Consider the following 24893-nt stretch of genomic DNA (forward strand, 5'->3'; position numbering starts at 1 on the left):
TCTTAATTCTCTCTTGTTCATTGGTTTAATTAAAAAAAATACAAATTGAATGTGTTTGTTGTTTCGAATGTTGTTTATGGCTTTAAATTTTTTCGATAATACTTTATTGCGTTGAATTCGGTCTATTCTTGAAAATTTCTTATTGATAAATAATAAGGGATATTCATTTGGATGAAGACTAAATGGATGAGTTGAATGACAAAAATTAATAAGTTTAAAACTGAATATATTCAGGAAAGTCTACGTATTTTCACTCAGATTTTAACAATATTACTAAAACTATTCGTTCACTATTTATAGAAAGGTGAGACCAACCTTAATAATTTTACATTCAATTTAATGAAAAACAATTTTCCTATCGTACGTCACTGTTTCGACGGCTGCCATAAAGTAAAGCCGAACAGAAATTTCGTAAAATCTGTGTTAGTCCCATTTTAAATCACGACACTGCCGGATGGTCCAGAGTTAATTACAGATTAACTGCATCTGGACTTTATAAAACAATTAAGACATTTTATCTCCCGCAAAGAATTTTATATCAAAACAATTCTAAATTAATGGTTTACGTTTTCTGTGAATGCATTTAATTTAAGAACAAAGCGAATGTAATTAAAACAGGAAGTAACAAAAGAAACCAATTATCAATGCACATATTATTTTTAAAAGTTTTAATATTTTTTATATATGAAGGGTACAGGGAAAAACAGCTAAGTCTAAGGCTAAGTCACATTTTATGATTTTAAGATAAAGCAATTTTAAAGTTCAAAACGCTACAAACACTAACGTTTTTGAAGTCAGAATTTGTTCTTTTTTACCATTATGTTTTTTATGTTTGTAGATAAGTGAGAAAACAAAAGTGAGGGATGTTAGACAAGAAGATGCAAAATTGAAATGGAGATTTGCAGGACACAATATAAGATAAAAAGAAGACCGATGGAACAAAATTCTTACATGCTGGAGACCGTGGGAATATAAACGAAGCAGAGGAAGGCCCTAAATGAGATGGGCAGATGATATCAAGAAGCACGTGGGCTCTAGGTGGATGACTATAGCGACAGACAGAGATGAATGGAAGAGGATTGGGGAGGCCTATGTCCAAAGATGGACCAAAGAAGGCTAATTAGATAGATATATGTTTTTAAACTATCTGAGATCCTTAGGTTAAAAACTGAAAGCATTAAAACACTTTTTTGATAGAAAAACCAAGAAGTTATTCAAAGTTGATTCTGACTTAGCCCGTTTTTTTCCTGAATGTATAACAATTTTGTTTTTTTTTAAGTATATTTTTATTGTACAAATAATTTTACGTCTACGAAAATAGTTAAACTAAAAATTAATAGATCCATTATTATAAGAAAATAACAAGATTGTTTCGATTATTTTAAAAGGTTTTTTTATCGAACAAAATAAAAAATCCACAAGGAAAATAATTCCTGTAGCTGGCTGTATACCACGTATAACAAAAGAGGTTAGTCTTTGTATGTGGGTATATTTTATTTTATAAAAACCCTTAAAAGGGCAACATTACAAGCACGAACTTTTTCGGAACAACTGTTCCATCATCAGGTTAAAATACAGGTTACCATGCCTGAGCCACCAAAATATTTGGGTAAAAAAATTAGTTACCAGCCGTAGTCCGTTTGAAGAGGTTTACTCTCCGGACACTGGAACTCACTTAAGCATGGGTGTATGTTACCTGAAGTAAAATCTAATTAAAATATTAAACATCATATAATATTATCAACATCATGTACAATCTTTGGTAACATTTTTCATTTTAAAGGGTTTTTACCCAAATATTTTGGTGGCTCAGGCATGGTAACCTGTATTTTAACCTGATGATGGAACAGTTGTTCCGAAAACGTTCGTGCTTGTAATGTTGCCCTTTTAAGGGTTTTTATAAAATAAAATATACCCACATACAAAGACTAACAAAATAAAAAATGTCCCCCATATTCTTAATTAATTGTGCACCAGTGAGGTAAAATAATCCTGAGCTTCTTTTCTACAGAACTTTTTCAAACTTTGCATGTTAGCAAATTTTTGCGCCGAAATTGGTATTTGACCTGAAACAAAAAAAAAATAATAGTGAAACTACATGACAGTCTATAAATACAACTTTACCTGAGTAAGATATTTCAGGAAGAATAAATTGATTGTTACTCTCCAAATTTTTGATAAAGGTAGGTTTTCTATCGATTATAACTGCTGAGTTCCATGCCTCATTATATGTGTCTTTATACTAGATTAACCTAGGATGTTCTTTTAAAACTTTTATTTGTCTTATTGATTAAATTGGAAAGTTAGCTTTTCTCTTGTCAAGTTTATTTACATGTTCGGTCCACTTTCGAAAAATATGTTAATTGTCTTCTGAAATATGTTCCACTACAAAGGGTGAAGGTTTGTGCCTGGAAGATTGAACGAGATCGAATAATTTCTTCACTGTTTCAATTCTGGCTTTCTGATTAATGATTCCCATATTCGTATCATTCTCCATTTAAGAATGACCTCTAATAGGAAAAGATACTCTAATAGAATCAAACCTTTTTTGATGGTGGACAATTGTTTTGCCCACCGCAGGAGTCACAAAACAATTCCAGTTCTCTTATGTTTGAATCACAATAGTTATATATGAAATGATTCAGTAAAGAAGCAACATCATCACTACCTTTTTTAGCAATGGTTTCTGTGTACACATAAAAAATACTTCTTGAGTCAGAGAGAATATGTACGTTGAACATATAAATGGACAGCTGCCTCTTGTAGTATACATCATTAGTAGGAATTTTGGGAATTGGAAAATTTTCAACATTGTCTATACAGATTGACTCTTTTACGTTCGATTTACGACTAAAAAGCTTTGATTGCTTTTTAATTGAATAAAATGATTTTCCTTTACGTAAGTAAAGCTTTAATTTTAGTTGTTATCTCTTCCTTAAATTGATCAATTTTTTGGTTTTCATTTAGAAACAAGTGTACAGGATTTTCATTACCTGGTTGTTTTTCTTGCTTGAGACATTTAATTTTAGCTAGGTATTCATCACATATGCTGCACGTGTCTGTGCGTGGGTAACCAAAAGCTATGTTAAAATCTGTGGTGAAAATAGTTCTGTAAATTTCGTATGATAATTCGCTGCCGGAATGCAGTTTTTCATTTTCCAACATTTCCCACATTTTTTTAACATTGAGTTTTTCGGGTAAATATTTCCTCTGAGAGTCGTTGGTACTGTAATGACTGCCTCTGATTTTAAATGATGATGTATGCTCTTTAATTTTATTACGAGTATCATCACATAGATTTAAGGGTCAAGTTAAATGTTTTCCTCTTTTGTCGATTGAAGGCATGCCGGTATTTTTGAAAGATGTGGTAAATACTTAATTCTACGTTTTGTAATGCCGTGTAAAGCTACAAACTCATCTCGACAAACTGCTCTTCATTAAGTTTGTTTTCATGTAAGATATCTAATCTTATAAAGAGCAACAACATCTCTTAAACGAGCATTTTCTTCGTCCAGCCGAGGACGTCTATTCTTAACTGGAACAATACTAATGAGTCCACCTAAAATAGTAGTTTTGTTTATCGGTAGACTCCAAAAGATTAAAATTTCCTATGTTTTGCTTACCCTCCGCTGAATCTTTTTTGACCACTGTAAACGTTTGCAGTCACATTCCCTGCCAATTTCATGACTTGGGTCCTAATTTTTTTATTCACATCTGTTAATCTTCCATGTTTGGGCCTCCTTTTTAAAGAAAACACCATCGGCGTATCCTCGCAATCACCTAAGTCACTTTCCATGCTAGAACAATATTTCTAACAATGCTTACTAACGAACAACTTGAATACAAAGCATGTGGTGTTCGTATGTATCAAGTATAAAAGTCCTTGATACTTCCTTCCTTTTTATACCTTGATACATACGAACATCACATGCTTTGTATTCAACAGGTATACTAGCCAATCCTGGATATTTCCACTTCATGGTTTTGTTCCAGTTTCACTTTTAACAACTTGAATAATACTGACAAAACTGAAGAAAATTATCACAACAGCGACACGTGGCACGAACAATGTTTTTTACAATGCTTACTAACGAAAAACATAAATAATACTCACAAAACTACAGAAAACCATCACAATAGCGACACGTGGCACGCTATAGACTATAAATGAGAAACCCGACTTAGCCCGTTTTTGCCCGGTACCGCACGGACTTACCACGTTATTCTCCTGTACAGGATAATTTTCCTATTACATATTTCCTGACGTATTGTGTTTTTGTTCTCAGCGGTATGTTTACGACAAAATATAACGTATTTTCTATAGGATAACGTCAATATCTCAAATTCTTTTTTAAGAATTAAAATAAAAACGTCTTTTTTCTTTTAATGTTTATATGTTGTTATTCAGTCAACAAACAGTTTTTAAATTTTATAAACGATACAGACGCTATCTATCATGAAAGTTGTAAGAATGAGAATACATTGAATAATTTACATATAAAATTGCAGCAATTGATGTCGACGAGTTTAATCGATACCAGCATTTGAGTATAGTACTCAATAATAGAAACAGACTTTCGTTTCAGTTAAATTGACCAAAATGGGTTTGTTTACGGTGTTTTGTTTATTCAGTCGGGTTAAGTACACCGTATATTATATTGTTTATTAATTATTTATTAGAAAACTCCTTAAACGTTGTCGTAATGCCCCAAGTTACTAGGAGGGACAAATATAAAACATTAAGAGCAATTCAATATTCAAAAACAACACAAAAAAGCAATCAATATATCACTAAATTATACATATGTAAAACATTATCTGCACTGAAGATTTTACTTTCTTTCACTTTTTAATTATCTATATTTACTGCACCGAATATGCATAAGAAATTGAGTAGTGAAATAATCTAGAAAATTAGAAGCCTCGTTATAAATACTGACGAATACTCTAGAGAGTGAGTCAAAAGATCAACGTATGTGTGTGTGTCATCGAATTTTCTGACTGTGGACTTAATCCATTAGCCGAACTTATTTTTGCTCTACAGATAATTATGTCACATATTAATATTAAAATAAGATTTTGTATTTTAAAGATATACCTAGATTCTATAACAATAAATGGATAATTTAATCTTCAGCTACAATCATACAATATTACACATTTATATGATATATCTATATCATAAAATATATCAACATTATTCTTTATTGTGTGTTTTTATTATTATTTTCTTTTTTTTTATTCATTAATTTTTTTTTGAATTACATTATAAGGATGTCAACAAGGAGTACTTCTGCTCAGGGGTCTTTCAGAGCAATGCACAAACACAAGACTAGACCACGGAAAGATAGGTAAACAAATGGGATAAACACAGGTATTAATAGTTCACAATTTTAATTTTATATTAAGTATGTGTTTAATTAGGATCTCATATACACCACAGACCACTAATAACTAGACATTTCACGCAGGTAGCTCAAGGTCAACTAAACTAAATGTCATTTGTAGTACCGATACAAATCTTAAGATGTCGCTATACTCTGTCTATAGTCTATACTCTGCAGGTTAGGTTTAGAACCAAACTAAAAATTATAAACTGTCAATCGCAAATTGTCAGTAGCTGATTAGCGTCAATATAATCAGATTTCGGATGGTTATTATTCGGTCTAAATTGTTTGATTTAATGGTTATTATTGCAAAAAAAATCAAACTAAACTTGGTTTAATATCTCGTGGGTTATTGTTAGCATCAACCTCAAATTAGTTGTGTTTTAAATGTTCCTGGACTTCAAATAATATTTTGCAGATCAATAATAATTAGTTAAATATAGTTTTTCACAATAAATGTTGTATCCTACAATGTATCAATGCATCAACAATTAGACATGCCTTTCCAAATTCTGCTAAAGAGATTATACGATTTAGGAGTGGCTTAGTGTTTTAAATAATCCTAATTTTGATATGATGATTCCACAATTCCACTACAGTTTTAAACAAAACGAATATGCCACAGCCACTTTGAAGATAAGTTTGCTTTTACAAGGAGTCATAGCTTGTACCAAAATGCAATTCCCGAGAACAAATAGCTGATTGATTTTAGATTCCTGCTCTAATCTACATCCCAGAAGTATTTCAATGTTGTACGCGGAAGCAAATGTAACAGAAAGTAAGTAACCCTGTAATTAATAAAAAGTATGTAAAAAGTAATTAATAAAAATTATTTTATTTGAAGTGAATCATGGTATAAATTATTATATTAACTTTTTATTTTAGTTAAAAGTTCTTCAACAAGTAGAGATGCACAATCTACAATCTATGTACAAGTAACTAAAGTATTTGTATAAATATATATTTCAGTATCACATGCAGCAACTAAAACTATGCAATTTGCAATTTATTTAAATTTTGCAATTTGTGTATTTTATTATCTTTTATTTTGTGATATTTACGATTTAAATTTTGTTGTTATTTTTCTGACTTTTTGTAAGCTTTGTCCATAAAATTGTACAATTCTCAGTAGTAATAAAGCATATTTCTATTGTATTCTAAATTTATGTATGTACAAAGTTGTTTTATATGTATTAAATAAATAAATAAATTATTTTTTGCCTTATTTTTTCGTAAATGGTATCGTGTATATTTTAATTTAAAAATAATTTGCACATTTTAAAATTTTAAATGCAATTTTTTTTTTAAATACCAAATTATATTTAAATATTTTAAGCTTTATATAAATTTTCCCACCAAAATTAAATTTTGAAATTCCCGCGTAATTTCCTGCTTGAATTAGTTCCGATACAAATCTCTTGGAGCGCTGAATTTCATATCTAACTAAAGTATTGTCGTGAAGCATCTAGAGGTAGGTGATCTGTGATATACACGTTCGTCTAAACTAGATAATATTGTTTTTAAATTAAAAGGTCTTGTAATATTGGTTTCTCTATATACTTGATTCATGAATTGATTTATTTCTATTATCTTTAGTCTACAGTTTAGTATCATGTGTTCTGCAGATCCTAACTCACCACATTCACAAAGATTACTATCACTAAGACCTATTTTAAATTTGTGTTCTGGAACTAGGCAGTGTCCAAATCTAAGTCTGCATATGTATGAAACAACGATTTTTTCGCTGTGGTAATGATTAAACCATGATTTAGCTGGAATATGTAATTGTATGTTTTTGTAGAATAGCCCTTTAGTTGAGTTGTTATACCATTGTTGCCAGGTTTTGGTTTTATTGCTGGTAATATTAGCGTAAACATCATTTAATGTTAATTTATATTCACTTTCATTTTCTTGTTCGGTGGCCTTCTTAGCTAAAGTATCTACTATTTCATTGTGTTTAAGATTAGAGTGAGCTTTTACCCAACAAAATGATATTTGTTTGCCCTTAGCCCTAAGTGCGATATATGCTTTAATAATGTCAATATATATATAGTTTGATATGTCCTTCAAACTTTCCAGTTTAAGTAAAGCACTTTTGCTTTTTATATATATCCAGTATTAAGTGCGTTAAATTTTCCATCGTAGAACATGATTTTCTAAAGCCGAATTGTGTTGCAGGTATTTTAGAATTTTTTTCTAACCAGAATTCTAGTCTACATTTAATCATTCTTTCCACTGTTTTTAACACACATGATGATAGAGAAATGCCTCTATACGAATCCGGACAGTTTGGTGATTTGTGTGGCTTAAGAATTGAAAAATGTGGAACGCTTCACGATTTTGCGTGTCATCCTTGCACAGGGGCCATGCTAATCTTCTCTGTATCGTTCCAATTTTAGTATATGTACCGCCGAAGCGAGTACAAAAGCTCAACGTACTCAACGCGGTTTAATTTAAGACGTGCACAATATTGATGTTAAGTTGTGTTACATAATTAATATTTTTAGCAAAACGAATATATATATATATATATATATATATATATATATATATATATATATATATATATATAATATATATATATATATATATATATATATATATATATATATATAATAATATATATATATATATATATATATATATATATATATATATATATATATATATATATATATATATATATATATATATATCCAAATCCAATACGAATAAATTAAATCAAAGCCAATTATTACGTGTCTGCAATGACCTCGTCCTTAATAGATGCAGTAGTTGGCACTATACGACGAACTCTACAATTAAGATGTCACTCAAGATCTCCCACAGGAGCGGAAGTTAAAATTATAATAGTTGTTAACTCACCAAACTCCCCAAACTGGGTATCAATCCCATTAGTTTCGGAATTCTCACGACCAATAATAGTTACCTTATTGTTGGCCCATCAGGAGTGACTGGCCGGAGTAAGATGTAATCTGGTAATATATCTTACATACCGTTGCTTGATTAACTATTTATATTAATATATACATGGCTGGTTTAGACAGCTGTCTTAGATAGAACTGATATATTGATTAGATTCATGGACAAACTAAGGCGCTATTGACAGATTTAAAACTATTCACGACTAAAAATAAATTCTAAAGATTTGTCTAACGTTTCTGACCGTTGCGTTATCATTTTTAACTTGCTATGATCTAAAAATAACGATTTTTACTAGTTATTAAGCTATATTTTACGATCTGTAAAATATCAAATCAATCAATCAATCAATCAATCGAATAAGATCAAATAAGATTTAATTTAAAGATTTTAAACAAGTAAAATAAATATTAGTTTATTGGCTTATAAAGATGTAAAATTTAATGCTGATTCTATATTGGAATTATCATAGATTCATCATCATCATGCAACCTCTTCTGTCCACTGATGGACATAGGGATCTCCCATTTTTCGCCACTCTTCACGATTCTGTGCATCTTGAGTCTTTTAGTCTCACTATGTGACCTGCCCAATTCCATTTCAGCTTGGCTATACGTTCGACGACATCAGTGATACCTGTTCTTTTCCTTAGGTCTTGGTGCCTTATTTTGTTTTTTTTTGTCACGCCGAGAATCGATCTTTTAGGCGCCTTTGTGCCACTTGCATTTTTAGTGCTGTTGTTTTTGCGAGAGTGAGAGTTTCTGCTTCGTATGTCATCTTGGGCAGAACGCATTGGTCAAATGCTTTTGGTTCAATGTTTGTACTAACTTTGTATGCCGGTAGTATATTCTACTATTGTTCGGAGCAGTTATAATGCTGTCTAATTCCACAGTATCGGAGGCTTTGTGAAAGTCTACGAAGATAAGTACCAGTGATCTGTTATTTTCTATCGATTTTTCTATTAAAGTTTTTTACTGTTTACAAGACAGCTTATTCTCGGGGCTGGTAGAAATCCAACTTTTTTTCTAGTCTTGTCGTAATTATTTGGGTATATTTTATAGATATGGTTCAATAAGCTGATTGGTCTATAGTTTTCTAGGTTCGCGTTGTCTTCCTTCTTGTGTGGTAAAATTGTTACTGCATTGTTCCATGTTTCCGGTATGCAACAATCTGTTAGACAAAGGTTAAACAGAATTTGGTTGAGAAGGGACGTGGCCCATCTTTATAGCTCCTATTACGACTCCATCTTCTCCTGGTGCTTTGTTGCTTTTCATCTTTTTCATTGCATCATGGATTTCGATTATTGTGATCTCTGGCATTAGCTCTGAACCCTGCTTGATGATAATGCGTGGCGGCTTTCAAGTTCGTTTGGTCTTCTCTTTGACTTGTGTAAAGTTCTTGTGTGTAGTACTTGTGTAAAACTATGTGTAGTAGTTCTTCTCTATTTAATATGGGAACTCCTTATTTGTTCTTTAGTTTGTGTAATTCATATTTTCCATTGTTTAGCCGTCTTCTCAGGACTTTAAGACTTTTATTCTCTTCAATAGTTCGGTGGACCTTTTCATTCTTAAATTTTTTTAAATCTTTCCTTATAGCTTTTGATACTTCTTTATTTATTTTTCGTAGTTTTTCTTCGTCAATGCTTTCGTTTCATTTGATTTCTCTTCTAGATTTCATTGGTTATTTCGTTTATCGTAGATTACAAATAGATAAAAAAACTATGAGGAATAAAACTTTACATTCTAAATGTTTAAACATATTTATTCTAAATTCTATTCTCGTTTGCAGCAAAAGGGATGGAAAAATTATTGGATAGGTACATGCATAAAGGACGGAGTAATCTATTAAGTAAATCAGTTAATATTTATTGCATCAGAAATGTTTTAGTAAAAACAACAATGGACTCGTTAATAGCAACTGTCAGAGTACAAAATCTGCTGACTGAGAACTTTTCAGCAGTCAAAGGATTAAAGCAAGGAGGAACTTTATTGCAGTGTTGACAGTTGGTGCTTTTTTTAATCATTCTGTATGGTATAATTAATTTTCTTACTGTTTTTATTAGATTTTTGTGAAATATTTTGATTTCTTCACTTATGCATTTTACCAATAACTGCTTAAAACATTAAAAAAAAATTAATGATATAAATGAACAAAATATTGACGTTTATATCTAGTATATCATTTTATAAATAATACCAACACACTGAAAGCGTTCTTTGTATACGCTTATCTTATAAAAAACCGCAATTTTTCCATCTGATCGCATTTCTCATAACCGAAGTAGAGGTTATCAATTTGGGTGTTCGTTTAAAGTACACCTGTCAACGAAACACGTTCTGTGGTCATAACTTTCCTGTCGAAGTCTCAAACTGCAATAAAATCACTCATATATTTTATAGAAGTGTCTATTTAACCGTAAAACGGACGGTTTTATAACTTGTGCAAGAGTATGTGTGTAGTTTTGGTAAAAAATAGATAATATAGACAAACAATGAAAGCTGTTTGATCTATAGAATCAGCTTTTTCTGGTTATAAATTTATACTCATAAACTATATAAATATAATACTTCTAATTACTCAATAAAAGTTAATGATTTTTGAGCATATTTATTTATCGTATTGGCGCGTTAGAGTCTGCAAACCACACGTTGTCAATAACAACCGCTGACAAACATTATGTAAAACTTTGAGTTGATAGATTTACTATTTGATTATATTACTATTTGTTGATTTATTTGTTTATTTATATTTGTGATTGAAATCAGTGCCAGTAATAATTCTGCAAAATACAAATTCAAATAATTAATAGTATCTAGAACAGGGTTAAACACGTTCATGATCTTAAAGCTCAATAATTAACAAACCAGTATAAAGATTGTGCATGTTTATATTTCAACTGGAAAAGCAACTGATGATGTAATAAATACTTTTTACAAAGACAAATAAACCTTTAAAAAGCTATAGAAGACAACAAACAACATATCATAATAATATTGTGATATTTTAAAGCCAAAACTGGAAGAAAGGTTCAAGACTCTAAAACAAGATAGAAAATTTCGGATTCAGCACCAGAAATACAAGAGAGAAAAACTTATGGAATTTCTGGAACAAGAAAACAGGCATGCTATAAATACCTTTTACAAAAAGAAACTCAAGAATACATACAACTAAATAAAATAATTAAAATATATTTAAAATGTGACACCTAAAATGGAACGAGAATTTAATAGAGAAAGTTATAGAAAACAACACAGGCTTAAAATGTCTAAGACCTACACTGTAAACCTTGTGCAGCTTGCAAAACCATCCTAATGAATCAACAAAAAAAAAACGTTAAAAGAAAAATAAAAAAAACATGGGATAAGAGGTATTATTAAATATAGAGAGATTTAAAATAAAAAGAGGTTTAAAAATAATAAAACTCTAAGAAACGACGGTATTATGGCGAAGTTTCTTAAAACAAGCAACATAGTAACAATCCCAATATTAATTGGGATATTACATATTAACACAGCTATTTAAAAGATGTATCCATGATAGCAAAATATCTAAACACTAAAACGAGAATCTAGTAACACTCCTACACAAAAAGGGGCAAATGTTACCAAAAGAATTATAGACATATATGGTTGCTTAGTCAATTATACAAACTCTTTATGAGAAATATTAACAATCGGTTAACTTACAAAATGGTTAATTACCAACCTTTAGAACAGTCTGGCGTCCGCAAAGGATAATGTACATCAGACCATTTGCTGACAATAAGAACATGGATAAAAAAGGCAAATGATTACCAACTACCCCTATTTCTTGCCTTTGCAGACTATGAAAAGGCATTTGACAGTATCGAGATGTGGGCCATAGAACAAGCCATTAATAAATGTTGAATAGATTCTCGTTATAGTCAACTAATACATAATATACTTAGTCTTGCCATAAATATTGATACAAGGTTTTTAACTAAAACAATTTAAACTAAGGAGTTGATTTGAAATATTTCTGCACGATTTATTACTAATATAATGAACTACAATCTACAAAGGAAAATATTAAAATGGCCGCGATTTGCCTGAATACAGCGCTGAAGTCTGTTCCATTCTCGTCCAAACACCCTTTCAAAGGCCATTCATTGATCACTGTACGGACGACTACCATAGGCACATTATCCACAACTTCTACCAGAGCCTGTTTTAATGACTCGTGATTATGGTGTCGTCTTGAACATACCATGCTCTCTAAAAATATCCACAATTAGTAGTCGAGAAGACTAAGGTCTGGGCTCGCTGACGACCAATATTAACTACTAATACATTCCGATAAAATACGAGCTCTTTATATTCTACACTTATGAAGAGTAATGACAGCAATATAGTTTTTTTTGTCTGTCAACTCTATCCTAAATTTTTAAATACGACTGGAATGTTTTGGTAGGTTTCTGGTGTATATGTTTTTTAAGCCACTGTTGAGTTGTTTTCGCTTTATGCGCAGCTTCGGAGTCTTTTTGGGATATCCATGGTCTCTTTTGGAACAAGTGTGGTTTAGAAGCTCCACTACTTTTATTAAAAGTCCGGCTGATAATTTCTCACCGCTGTTTTAGAGCCCTTTTCATAAAAATATGAAGGACCTATTTTGTTTTAATGCAATGATAAGGCGTTGTCTTTTATATCGATTGAAAACCCAAGTCCCAAGTCTTTTTTGATAATTTAACTCATAGTTTTTGGCGCAATTTTCATTTCCCAATAATATTTTGGCGCAACAATTTTTAGTTTTCGGGCAGGATTTTTGTTAATTTTTGACTTAACAGCGTTAATACCTTGTGGCGCATGAGCCATACAAGGCCGGCCAATTTTTACGGTCACTTACTCCTTCCATATCCAAAAACAATTTAACAAGTACAATACACAAAAACTTAATAATATATATAATATTTATAACGCGTAATATTTTAACCGCGTAAAACGGTTTTAGTAATTCAAAAATACGAGCTCTTTATATTCTACACTTATGAAGAGTAATGACAGCAATAGTTTTTTTTTGTCTGTCAACTCTATCGTAAATTTTTAAATACGACTGGAATGTTTTGGTAGGTTTATGGTGTACATGTCAATAATCAGTATTGTTAACACAACTTTTAGCTTCATGCAGTTAGGCGTACAAGCCGCGTTTACACTTGTATCAACATTTATAGCAGGACTATGTATATAACATGCAACTATGATAGTACAACTAGACGAAAATACAAATCCCATTAGAAGACGCCCTAAAAGCTATAAATTGGCCAATATATGGCATCAACGTTAATGGCGTTAAGTTAAACTACCTCAGACAAGCTGACGACATCATAATTATAGCAAGTACATTCTAGGAATTACAAACTATATTAAAGGAACTCACATACACTGTAACAAAAACAAATGAGGAAGGATGTAACAAAACAAATAAATTAAAGCTGGCTAGCTGAATGTTCCGGAGAGTGACTACTTAACACTCAAAGGAGGATTCGGCAAATTTGCATGCCCTACAGAGGCCGTAGAATAAAAAAATGAATGACAAGGTAATAAACAATCTATAGGTATATAACTGAGGTAAATAAAAATGATTATAGAAGTTGCTCCAAAATGTGAGTGGGCGCCAGGAAAGTATTAACATAAACTTTCCAAGGTATCTTGTAAAGCTATTTGCTGAAATACAAAAAAAAGGATACAGGTATGAATTGAAATATTTAGTTTTCACCAAAAATTTAATCCCTATCCAATATATACAATCTAAATTTACCCTAAAATACCCACCACCAAATATGTACAGTCAACTTAGTTAATTATCTACAAAAAAATAAATGCCCTAGTTGTACGCAACTGATACTTGATGATCTAAATTTACCAATAATAAGATATAGAAAAAATTGTAATGATTGACCCAAAAAGGTAATTACTTGCCTCAGAGATGCAACTCTGTCATTTGGCTTTCAATCGAAGGTTGTAATAAAGTAATGAGGACAATATCCTGAAGGGATAAATGTCCAAAGGTTTGAAAATATAATAATAATAAAATCTTAATAAGTAACTCTCTGATTAGATGTGTACACATAAAATCGCACAAATTGAGTTAAATGGGAGGATTTAAAACCTCGACCTGGACGTGACAATTTTACTGCATATATATATATATATATATATATATATATATATATATATATATATATATATATATCTATATATATATATATATATATATATATATATATATATATATATATATATATTATAATTATTTAGAAAGAATGACGGGTCTTTATTATTAAATGAAACAGTATGATTTAAGATTGGAAACAAAATATTATAAACAAAATTATTAACAATTAGTGAATAAAAAAAAATATAAAAAAAAAATAAACAATGTTCCACCATCTAAATAAGGGAGGTCTTTCGGGCTGGTATCCTGAAGTGGTCCGAGAGTAGTCTGAGAGAGCTCTGGACCTCTGATGGAACAGACGGGCAAATGGGCAAATTCAAAAACGCAAATTCTCTTCCTCCTTGTAAAAAAAATCCCCAAAAATAAATGAGAAAAAAAAATCCTCGATCCTGGATTTAACTTCTTGGGGTAGGCTAAAAAGAACAGTTGTGTTACAATTCCTCCTTACGCTTAATAAAAAGAAGGGAAAAATACAAGGTTTATTAACAAATGAAATAACTTGAAAAATATTACAAAAAGTTGCTGGGAAGCTTGTATCAAAAAAAAGCTGTAATGATTTTGTAGATAATGTGACCTTCGCATGGTCTGACAATATTTGATGTAAAATAAATTGATCAAATAGATAATTTTTAACGAAAACTTGCTACGGAATATTTTTGAATGTAAAAGAACGATATGAGGCAGAATATTTTTACAGATAGACTTAATAGATAATAGATAGTTTTAAAAATGGATACCTAATTATATGTTTTTAAGGCCGGGAAGTAAAATAGAAAATTGATATGATTTTATAACATTATTATATCTAAATCCAGAATGTTTCTTAATGAAATAATGTGATAAATAACAGATAGATATATCCCTAACGAAGGAAAAAATGACGATATTATAGAAGTTAAAATGGCTGATGGTTTTTACACTGTTATTTATAATTGAATCTACTTACCGTCTAGAAGTGGCTTATAAATCCACGGGTATACACTACGAAACAACTAAAACTGTATATATTCTTCCTTCCCAACGAAATTAATATTCTTTAAAACAAATTTAGCCTTCTTCTGTCGCCTACCTTTTTTTTTGTTAAACGATGTTTACCAAAAGGTTAAAACCAGAATGAGCGCTAATTGCTAGCCGGATGATCATGTTGCCCTACATCATCGTAGGTGTCGCTGTTTAAGCCAACTTAGAAATTCAAAATTCAGAAAAGCATTAAGAGGATTGGGATTTTAAAATTGTATTTAAAAATGTTTACGGATTATTAAAGTAACGGACTCGTTACAACACCTCCCAATACGACGCCCTAAAAATGAATATGACAAAAACAAAAACAATAACAAACACAGACGACCCCAGAATATAACTATAAATGACAATGAGATAAAACACGTCCAAGAATATATCTAGCTGGGACAAATTTTAAATTTTGACAAAGAGAATCAAAGTGAGGAAATTTCTAAACGAGCAAGACTGGTATGTACAAGAGTTGTAAAACTCAGTTGGACACAAGAGTAGACGGTGAGACTCGCAACTGGAAGGTTGACCATAGTATCACAGTCTATTTTCCTGCTTCTTGGCTTAGGTCCGAGCGACTGACGTCAAACAGCTACCCCAACCCAAGCCGGTCGGCGGTAAACCGAACGGTTTAACGTTGTCCGAATTTGTTCATGTAAGAAATCAGGATATCTCTGATTTAGTCTTTTTCAAGACTAAAAAAGACGATAAAACTGTTTTTACTAATAAAATTACAGATTTAATTTCAGCATCCAGTCCAATCAGACGGGAATTCCCACTCCACAGGAAGTTATTCAAGAACAAAAAATTCAGGCCCACCTCAAGGAGAGGTGGACCCGCCCAAGAACAGCTACAGGATAACGAAACAGAACAAGAAATAACATCAGTAGAAGAATCCACCACGATGGCTTCAAACAACGTAGAGATCATGGAAGAAGAACCATTCCAGGCAGTGAAATGCCAGAGAAGAAATTCGAATGAAAACATTGCAGGAGCTAGACAGCGACCAACAACAAGTAACGGAACGGTTACAACTCAGAACCGTTATCAAGTTTTATCTACAATCAACACGGAAGAAACATCTTCTACGACGACTACCAGGAAAGAAAGAGTGCCCCCTCTGGTCATTGCAGGACAAATTGGAAGTTATGCAACATTCATCAAGGAAATAACGAAGTTATTAGGACACAATAACTTCCAAATTTCACCGTCCGGAAAAGCAGGTACAAGGGTGTACCTGAAAACAAATGAAGATTACGAAAAACTCAAACAGGATTTCATATCTACATCAACAGCCTTCCATACATTCACGAAGAAATCGGAAGTTACGAAGAAAATTGTCATGAAAGCGGCCCCAGGATTGGACCTCGATGAAGTAGAAGCTGACCTCCGTGAACAAGGAATCATCGGAAAAGTTACAGAACTGAAAACCAGGAAACCAGGAGCACAAAGCAGCTCCTACCTGCTCCAAGTGGACAAGCAACAGGATCTGAAGGAGATAAAAAGGATAAACGGTGTGCAAAACATAAGAGTAAGATGGGACGCTTACTCTAAACCTTCCAGGGCAACGCAGTGTTTCAACTGCCAGGAGTTTGGACACTCTGCCAGAAACTGCTTCAAGCAACCTAGGTGCATGAAATGCGCCAACGGACATCAAACGAGACACTGCCCTCTCCCAAAAGGTCAGGTAAACAAAGTGAAGTGCTGTAACTGCCAGGAGGCACACACTTCCAACTATCCAATGTGCAGCAAGCACATTGAGTACCTAGACAGGCAAGCTGCGAGAAGAGCGAGGAACCAACCGCAGAAAACGGCTCCACCAGCGCCTCACCCTTCAACCTTCAGGAAAACCACCAGCAGTGTATCATATGCACAAGCGAGCAAAGGAGAACAACAAACACCAAGGAATGATGGAGTCAAGAGCACCTGGGCTGAAATTAAGAAATAGTTAATGTACAGAAAATGATGGAAATTCTTCAAGATATGAAGAGAGAGCTACTACAGGCAAAATCATTTGCAGAAAAAGCAATGATTTTCATGAAATATGAAGAGATCTACAATGAACCATAAGCACCTGAAGATACTCCAATTCAACATAGCATCACTGAGGCTAAGGATCAGCGAACTTCGAGAGACAGTCGTAAGGCATAACCCAGATGTCATATGCCTGTCTGAAACAAGATACATGACGGACTCCCAACTTCCAAGGATAACAAACTACGATGGATTCGGAAGAAGAGACGAACCAAACGACAGAGGAGTAGCCATCTATGTTAAGAACAACATAGAATGGAACCAGGTTTTGATGGATACACACCATTTCGAAAGTGTTGGAATCAAAGTAGGTATAGCTAATATCTTTTCAATTTACAGGAAGCACTCGGAAGAACTAGCCATAGAAGAACTGGATGCCTTACTCAACTCTGCACCAACCGTAGTCGTAGCAGGAGATTTCAACGCCAAACACACAGCATGGGGATGTATGACGGACACAGCACCAGGAACAACTCTACTAAGATACTGCGAGGACAGAGATAGGATGTTATTCGCCCCAGACGAACCAACAAGGATCAATCCAATAAGAGAACACAACAACTCAACACTGGACCTGTTCATCACCAAGGATGTAATAATGGAAGACGTCAGAACATACTTCGAATGCAGTTCGGACCACAAGCCAGTAATAGGAAGGATGACATCGAGAGTCGACTTACCAAGGATAGAACCAGTAGAAAGATGGAGATGGAAAGATGCTAACTGGCCTAACTACAGAAGACAGCTAAACCAAATGGAGATGAAGAGAGAATTCCAATCAACAGAAGAAGTAGAAGAAAAGATCGAAGAAATCACAAGAAGAATCCAACGAGCAATGGAAGCCAACATCCCAAAATCCATGACGAACAACAGAGGACTGATCATCCCAACAGAGCTACAGGACATCATCAAGGATAGAAACAAGGCCAGACGAGCATTCCAAAGAACCAGAAGACAGGAATTCAAGGACTACGGAGACATCCTATCCGAAGAAATAAGAGTAAGACTGAGAAGTCTTACTGAAAACCAGTGGCACAACAACATCAGAAGAGCTGAAGAAAACCATGGAAACGTTTGGAAAATGCTGAAGGCAAGAAGAAGAGGAAAACAAAAGATGCCACAAATCATGGACAACGAGGGAACACACTACGACACCCAAGGAAAAGTTGATGCAATATCAAGGAAGATGGCAGCCACACAGACAAAACCAGGATATGTCGGATGCAAGAACAAAGAGGAAAGTCGAGCAAGAATACAACAGGATCAGAAGAAGGAACGAGTTCCAAATAGACGAGGAAGACCATATCAGCCCAAGCGAAGTTGCAAAAATCATCAGGAAACTGAAAGGAAGCAGAGCACCAGGACAAGAAGGAATCCACAACATCACCCTCAAGGAACTTCCGAAGAAGATCATAGTACAGCTGTACTATATCTTCAAATACTGCCTGGAAAAAGGACATTTTCCAAACAACTGGAAACACGCCAAGATTATACCTCTTCTGAAACCAAGGAAAGATGGAAGAAGACCGGAAAGCTACAGGCCCATATCACTCCTGGAAACGATGGGAAAGATCTTAGAAAAAATCATCTACAAGAGACTGGTGAAGCATACAGAAAGAAGAGGAGTCATCCAAGAAGACCAGTTTGGTTTCAGAAAAGGAAGAAACTGCGAACTCCAATTAGCAAGGATCATCAGCGACACGAAGATAAAATTCAACAGGAAACAGAAGACAGGATTAGCCATACTGGACATAGAAAAAGCCTACGACACGGTTTGGAAGAAGGCACTAATCTACAAGATGGACAAGGCTAGACTTCCACACTACCTCATCAACATCTGCGACATGTATCTATCTAATAGAACATTCCAAGTTTCAGCTGACCAAAAGATGTCAACGATTCAAGAAATCCAGGAAGGAATGCCTCAGGGCAGCATTTTATCACCCATTTTATATAACATTTTTGTTTCAGACCTCCCTACAGATCCAAGGACTTCAACAGCCCTGTATGCAGACGACACAGCAGTGTATGCATCCGGAAAAGACGAAAGAAGAATCATAGATAACATGGAGAGCCACCTGGAAAGAATCACGGACTACACCGAAAAATGGAAAATCAAGATCAACGCCGAAAAAACGCAGTTCATCATTTTCGGCCAGGACAGACGACAACTACGGAACCAGATCACAGTAGGAGACAACAGAATTCAGGAAACAGAGACGGTCAAATACCTAGGAGTCCACCTCGACAGAAAACTCAACTTCCGGGTGCATACACAAAAAACTAAGGTAAAAGCTAATGCAGCTAAAAAACTAATACTTCCTTTCATTTTTAGGTCCAGTCCACTCTCGAAGGCGAAGAAAATTCAACTCTACCAAGCATATGTTAGGTCGGTGATTCTGTATGCTATACCAGTGTGGAGCTCCATTGCGGAATCACACTGGAAAAAGTTGGAAGCAACTGAGAACTCATGCTACCGAATCATCGACGGAACAGCATGGGAGGATAGAGTTACGAACGCGACAATCAAGAACAGGCTAGGATACACGCCACTAAGGGAAGTGGCCGAGAACAGAACCAGGTGGTTCTTCAACCAGGCCACTCGAAGACTGCGAAAGACCAGGGATATCCTCGAGAAGAACAGGATCCAGAGGATACACAGATCCACCCATAGACTGATCGACCACCTGATCAGGGTCTAACCAGGCGTGCAGGGAAGTAGGTACGTTTGCCGATTTTAGTACCTACAGAAGCAGACGAGGACACCACCCAGGAAAACCCAGGAACCGAAAGGAGAAATCTTCAAGAGCTGGCGGTGCACGAGCGGGACGTCGAGGAAGAAAGAAGGCTAAAATATCTTAAGTTTTGACATGTAAATATCTTAGAATGGCAATAAACGTTTTTATTTTTATTTTTATTTTTATTTTATTTTATTTATGGACACAAGAACCACAAAATACTGTATTACTTAAGGAGCAAAGGATTTAACCAATGTTCAACTGCAGAAACAGTTTATAATGCATCTAAAATAACATCGTCCATAAAAGTAAAAAGAAAAAGCTTGGGACGTGTAAAGAATATCTAAACTGAGAGCAATAGACTGGATAAACAAAGCACAGCAACGAGGAAGGTGAAAAAAAAAATACCAAAAAAAACGAAGAAGAAACAAGAAGCGTAATATTTGTGTAACTCAAATGTCAAATGTAATATACCTATGTTAATACGACCTACAGAGTTTAACAAATAAAAATCTCCATTCTCTGTTGGTGTAGTAGTCACTCTGATATTTTATTTTTATTATATATAAAAATTTCTGATCGTAATGTCGCTCGGTTTCGATTATTAGCAAGAGTAGAGCCCTTACGGTAATAAAACTAACCAGAATCATTTAGTACGCTTATAATTTATAGCTGCAACAAATTGAGTTTTTACCCTTTGCAGGATGAAAACCGATTGGACGTAAAGGTTTACAATCAATATATTTATCCTCAATTAAACTAAAAAACTAAAACTAAAGTATATATATATATATATATATATATATATATATATATATATATATATATATATATATATATATATATATATATATTATATATAAATATATTATATGTTTAATTAAAATAATATTAAATATGTCATATATAGTGACACTAAGTCACTACATGTAAAATGTATTTTAAATCTAATGTGTTGTTTATTGATGTTAGTTTATCGTTTAAACAATCAGTTATTTTAACATCATAGGCGTTCTGAGATTGTCTTTTTATGTGTTTTTAAATGAAGTCAAAATATATTTTGTTCAAATTTTTGACATCTTTTTTTATCATTTATTGCATTATTTTTTTTTATTTGTATAGACTCCAGAAGCTCTCTCTTCTTCCTATTGGGTTTACTTTTTAGGATCTTGGTTTTCTCAAAATCAAATTTATGTTTTTTTTTTCGTTTTCATGTTTTGTGAGGGCGGTTGAGTTTTTTTTGTCATATTTGTGGGAATGTATTCTTGAGTTAAGTAGCTGACTGGTTTGTCCAATATAAACTCCATCACAACTCGAGCAGAGAATTTCATATACAACATGCGATCTTTTTAATAGAGGGGTTTTTGTTTTTAATCTTGTAAAATTCTTTTTCAAAAGATTGTGCCTTTTATGAGCAATCTTAATATTATGTTTGGACAGAAAATTTGCAATTTGTTCTGATGATATCTATATATATATATATATATATATATATATATATATATATATATATATATATATATATATATATATATATATATAGTTCGAGTTCTATTAGCTGATTTTTAGCCCTAAGCAAGTTTGTCCCATTATCAGAGAATACAGGTTGTGCAGGTTGTGGGAGACCGCTTTGACTGATAAAGCGCTTGAGAGTAAGAAGAAACGCTTCTGTTGTAAGCCTACTGACTAACTCTATATGAACCGCACGTGTGGACATACAGATAAATAGAGCTATGTATGACTTTATCAAGGGACCTTTACGAAGTTTAGATGCCTTTATTAGAAAGGGGCCACCAAAATCCAAACCATGACATTCGTGGACTATTCTCTTAATCTCCCGTAGACCATTCAAGGACCAATTAATACCTAAGGCTCAATTAAGAGAGAGTGTTCTGAGGGCCTGCTTGAGTTCTCTTTGAAGCATTATGGCCTTTAAAAAAGCAATACGGCTCTTCGAAGCAACAAGAGAGCACGAGACATTTTTTGATTTGTAGATAACCCTTATATAACAACAAGCAGCATATGCCTTTAAAGTTGCATCAGAAAAGGAGTGAATTTCAAAATAAGTAATTTCATGACAGGAGAAAAGACATCTAGGTATGCTTATGTCCTTGAGAGTAGAGAAATCAGTTATAAATTTCAACCATTTATTTAAAATATTTGAATCCATGGAATCATTCCAACTAATTTTAGAAATCCAAATTTTTTGCATAATAATTTTAGCAAGCACAGTTACGCGGTTAATGAGCCCTTGTGGATCGAAAATTTGAGCGATAATAGAGAGTATTTCCCTTTTTATGTAATTATCCTTTATTGACAATTGAGGTACAGGTTCTAACAAACCTTGTTAGAAGCATTCTCTGGTGAAATAAACATAGGCAGAGTTTGTAGAGAGAGTAGAAACATTTTCCAAAAACATTTTTGAGTTGGAGCACCATTTATGAAGAGAAATGCGTACCTTTTTAAGTAGTACATTTATCTCATTATGAGACTTTATGAGAGTTTGCGTGTCATTGGCCCCATATAGAATGTCGTCTACACAGCAGCCTGTCAAAAGAGCATCGGAGGCCAATGGGTAGTTGTTTTGATGAGTTTTAGCTAATTCCATCAAACAACGGGTACTTTCAAAGCTTGCGCTTTTTGTTCCGTATGTTACAAATTGAAGCTCAAGACATTCGATGTCCTGTTCTGGGGAATCCCGACAAAGTAAGTTCTGCAGGAATGTGTGATCAGGATGAATTTGTACCTGCCTGTACATTTTTTGTATGTCGTGAAGATATAGGTGTAGAATCTAAACCGAAGTAGAATGTCGAAAAGATCAGGTTGAAGAGTTTTTCCTTTTAACAGGATATCATTAGCTTCCAGATCAAGATAATAGCCACTGGAACTCTTCATGGAGCCATCAAAAACTACCCTTAATTTTGTAGTTAATGATTCTTCTTTTATGATAATGCGGGTTATAAGTTTTATACCGTTGGGTGGAGAGAGATTATGAGGGAGCCCGGTCGCATACACAGTAACACGAGAGTTGACGAGCTGAACTTACAAGTTGATAAAGTAAATATATTACGATTACAATATTATAAATAGGATATTTTTACAACAATGTCCTAAGTACTTATACAATGCAGTCTGCACAATATTCCTTCCATCAACAGCAGTATTTCGATTTGGTACCAAATTAGTCATTATTTGCATCTTCTTCTTCTTCCTCTTTGGAGGGTTGTTACTTTATCTTTTGCGCGGTCGTCCGATCCTTTTTTTGCCGATTTGCATCTTGTTCATATTAATCTTAAATCCGATCTTCAAGGAAGCGTGATTTAATTTTTCCAACATTATTATTGCATCAGCTAGACGACCAGCTATAAGGTCGATGTTATCTGCGAATCTTAAATTACGGAAATTCTCTCCATTTATATTGATACCATGCTCGTCCAGATCTTCTTTCTTAAAACTCTGTTCTAAATGCGTTGTGAATAGCTTTGTAGTAATGTTGCCCCCCAGCTATACTCCCCGCTGCATACAGAATTTATTTGTTTTTCATTCAGATAGTCTTACTAGTAGCTGTAGTATTTTGGTAGATACATTTGAGCATATGCAGCGATGGTCTACTTGATATTTTGTCAATGCTTATAACATTTTTTGCTGGCTTATGGTATTGCTGCTTTCTCGTAGTCAACGAATATCAGTGCCAATGTTTTTTTTTTATTCTTCAGACTATTAAGTTACTTATCACTAGTAAGTTGTCGTTAGTGCTGTATCCCGATCTAAATCAAGCTTGTTTTCTAGACTGATAGAAGTCTAACTTAGCGTCCAGACGTTTTTTGATAACTTTTGTAAAAAGTATAATACGTATGTGTGGGAGCAAACTGATAGAACGGTAGTTTTTAAGATCTGTTGGTCTGCTTACTTGTGACAAAAAATGACTGCATTGTTCCATTAAGGAGTTTTTTCCTCATAGTTTGATTGCCTCCTTTCTCGGTGCTCTTATAAATTTCGCAATAAAAGGATTTGGCAGCCTCAATTTTTTCTTTTTTGTTTTTTATTTTTTGCAAAATTTTGTTTTCTATGTTGTTCAAATTTGGTCTTAAAACTTTTAAACTTTTGTTTTCTTTAATTATTTTAGTTACTTTTATGTATTGTTTTCTCCTAGGTTTTTTCAGATTGAACGGTGTATATCTATATTTATTTTTTTTTCATTGTTGTGTAGAATTACACAATCATCAACCATAAAATTCTTCTTTTTGCTTTTAGTCACCGTCGTATGAATGATATTTCCACCTAACACTGAATTATAGCGGCGCATTAACGCAGGGTAAAAATTGGGACCATATAACCGTGAACCAGTTGCATAGCAATATTGACAGAATATTAACACCGCATACATCGTTTGTGCAATACTGCAAAACGGAAATATATCAACATTCATTAAACTTGATGTTAATGAACGGAATCAAATATCAAATATAATATCGAATACCGCTTCATACATTTGAAGCTAATTGGCAAATCGTAAGTAGAAATTTTCTTTCTTACCGTTTTTTTGTAGTTTGCATTTAAGTAGTATATGATACATAATTTTATTAATTTATTTAAAATTTGTATTTAA

At 33.2% G+C, this 24893-nt stretch overlaps 1 protein-coding gene and 1 non-coding gene across 8 annotated transcripts in view; both read right to left on the reverse strand.

Moving 5' to 3' along the window:
- The window catches only part of Mp (collagen XV/XVIII-type protein multiplexin), a 1493071-nt gene that overhangs the window by 424965 nt on the left and 1043213 nt on the right, over positions 1-24893 (reverse strand). The gene's annotated exons all lie outside the window — the stretch shown is intronic.
- On the reverse strand, positions 7704-7810 carry LOC140447078 (U6 spliceosomal RNA). The gene has a single exon (XR_011951576.1). It is a non-coding gene; the product is annotated as a U6 spliceosomal RNA (small nuclear RNA).

This window comes from Diabrotica undecimpunctata, chromosome 7 (genome assembly GCF_040954645.1).
Source record: "Diabrotica undecimpunctata isolate CICGRU chromosome 7, icDiaUnde3, whole genome shotgun sequence".
Taxonomy (NCBI): Eukaryota; Metazoa; Arthropoda; class Insecta; order Coleoptera; family Chrysomelidae; genus Diabrotica; species Diabrotica undecimpunctata.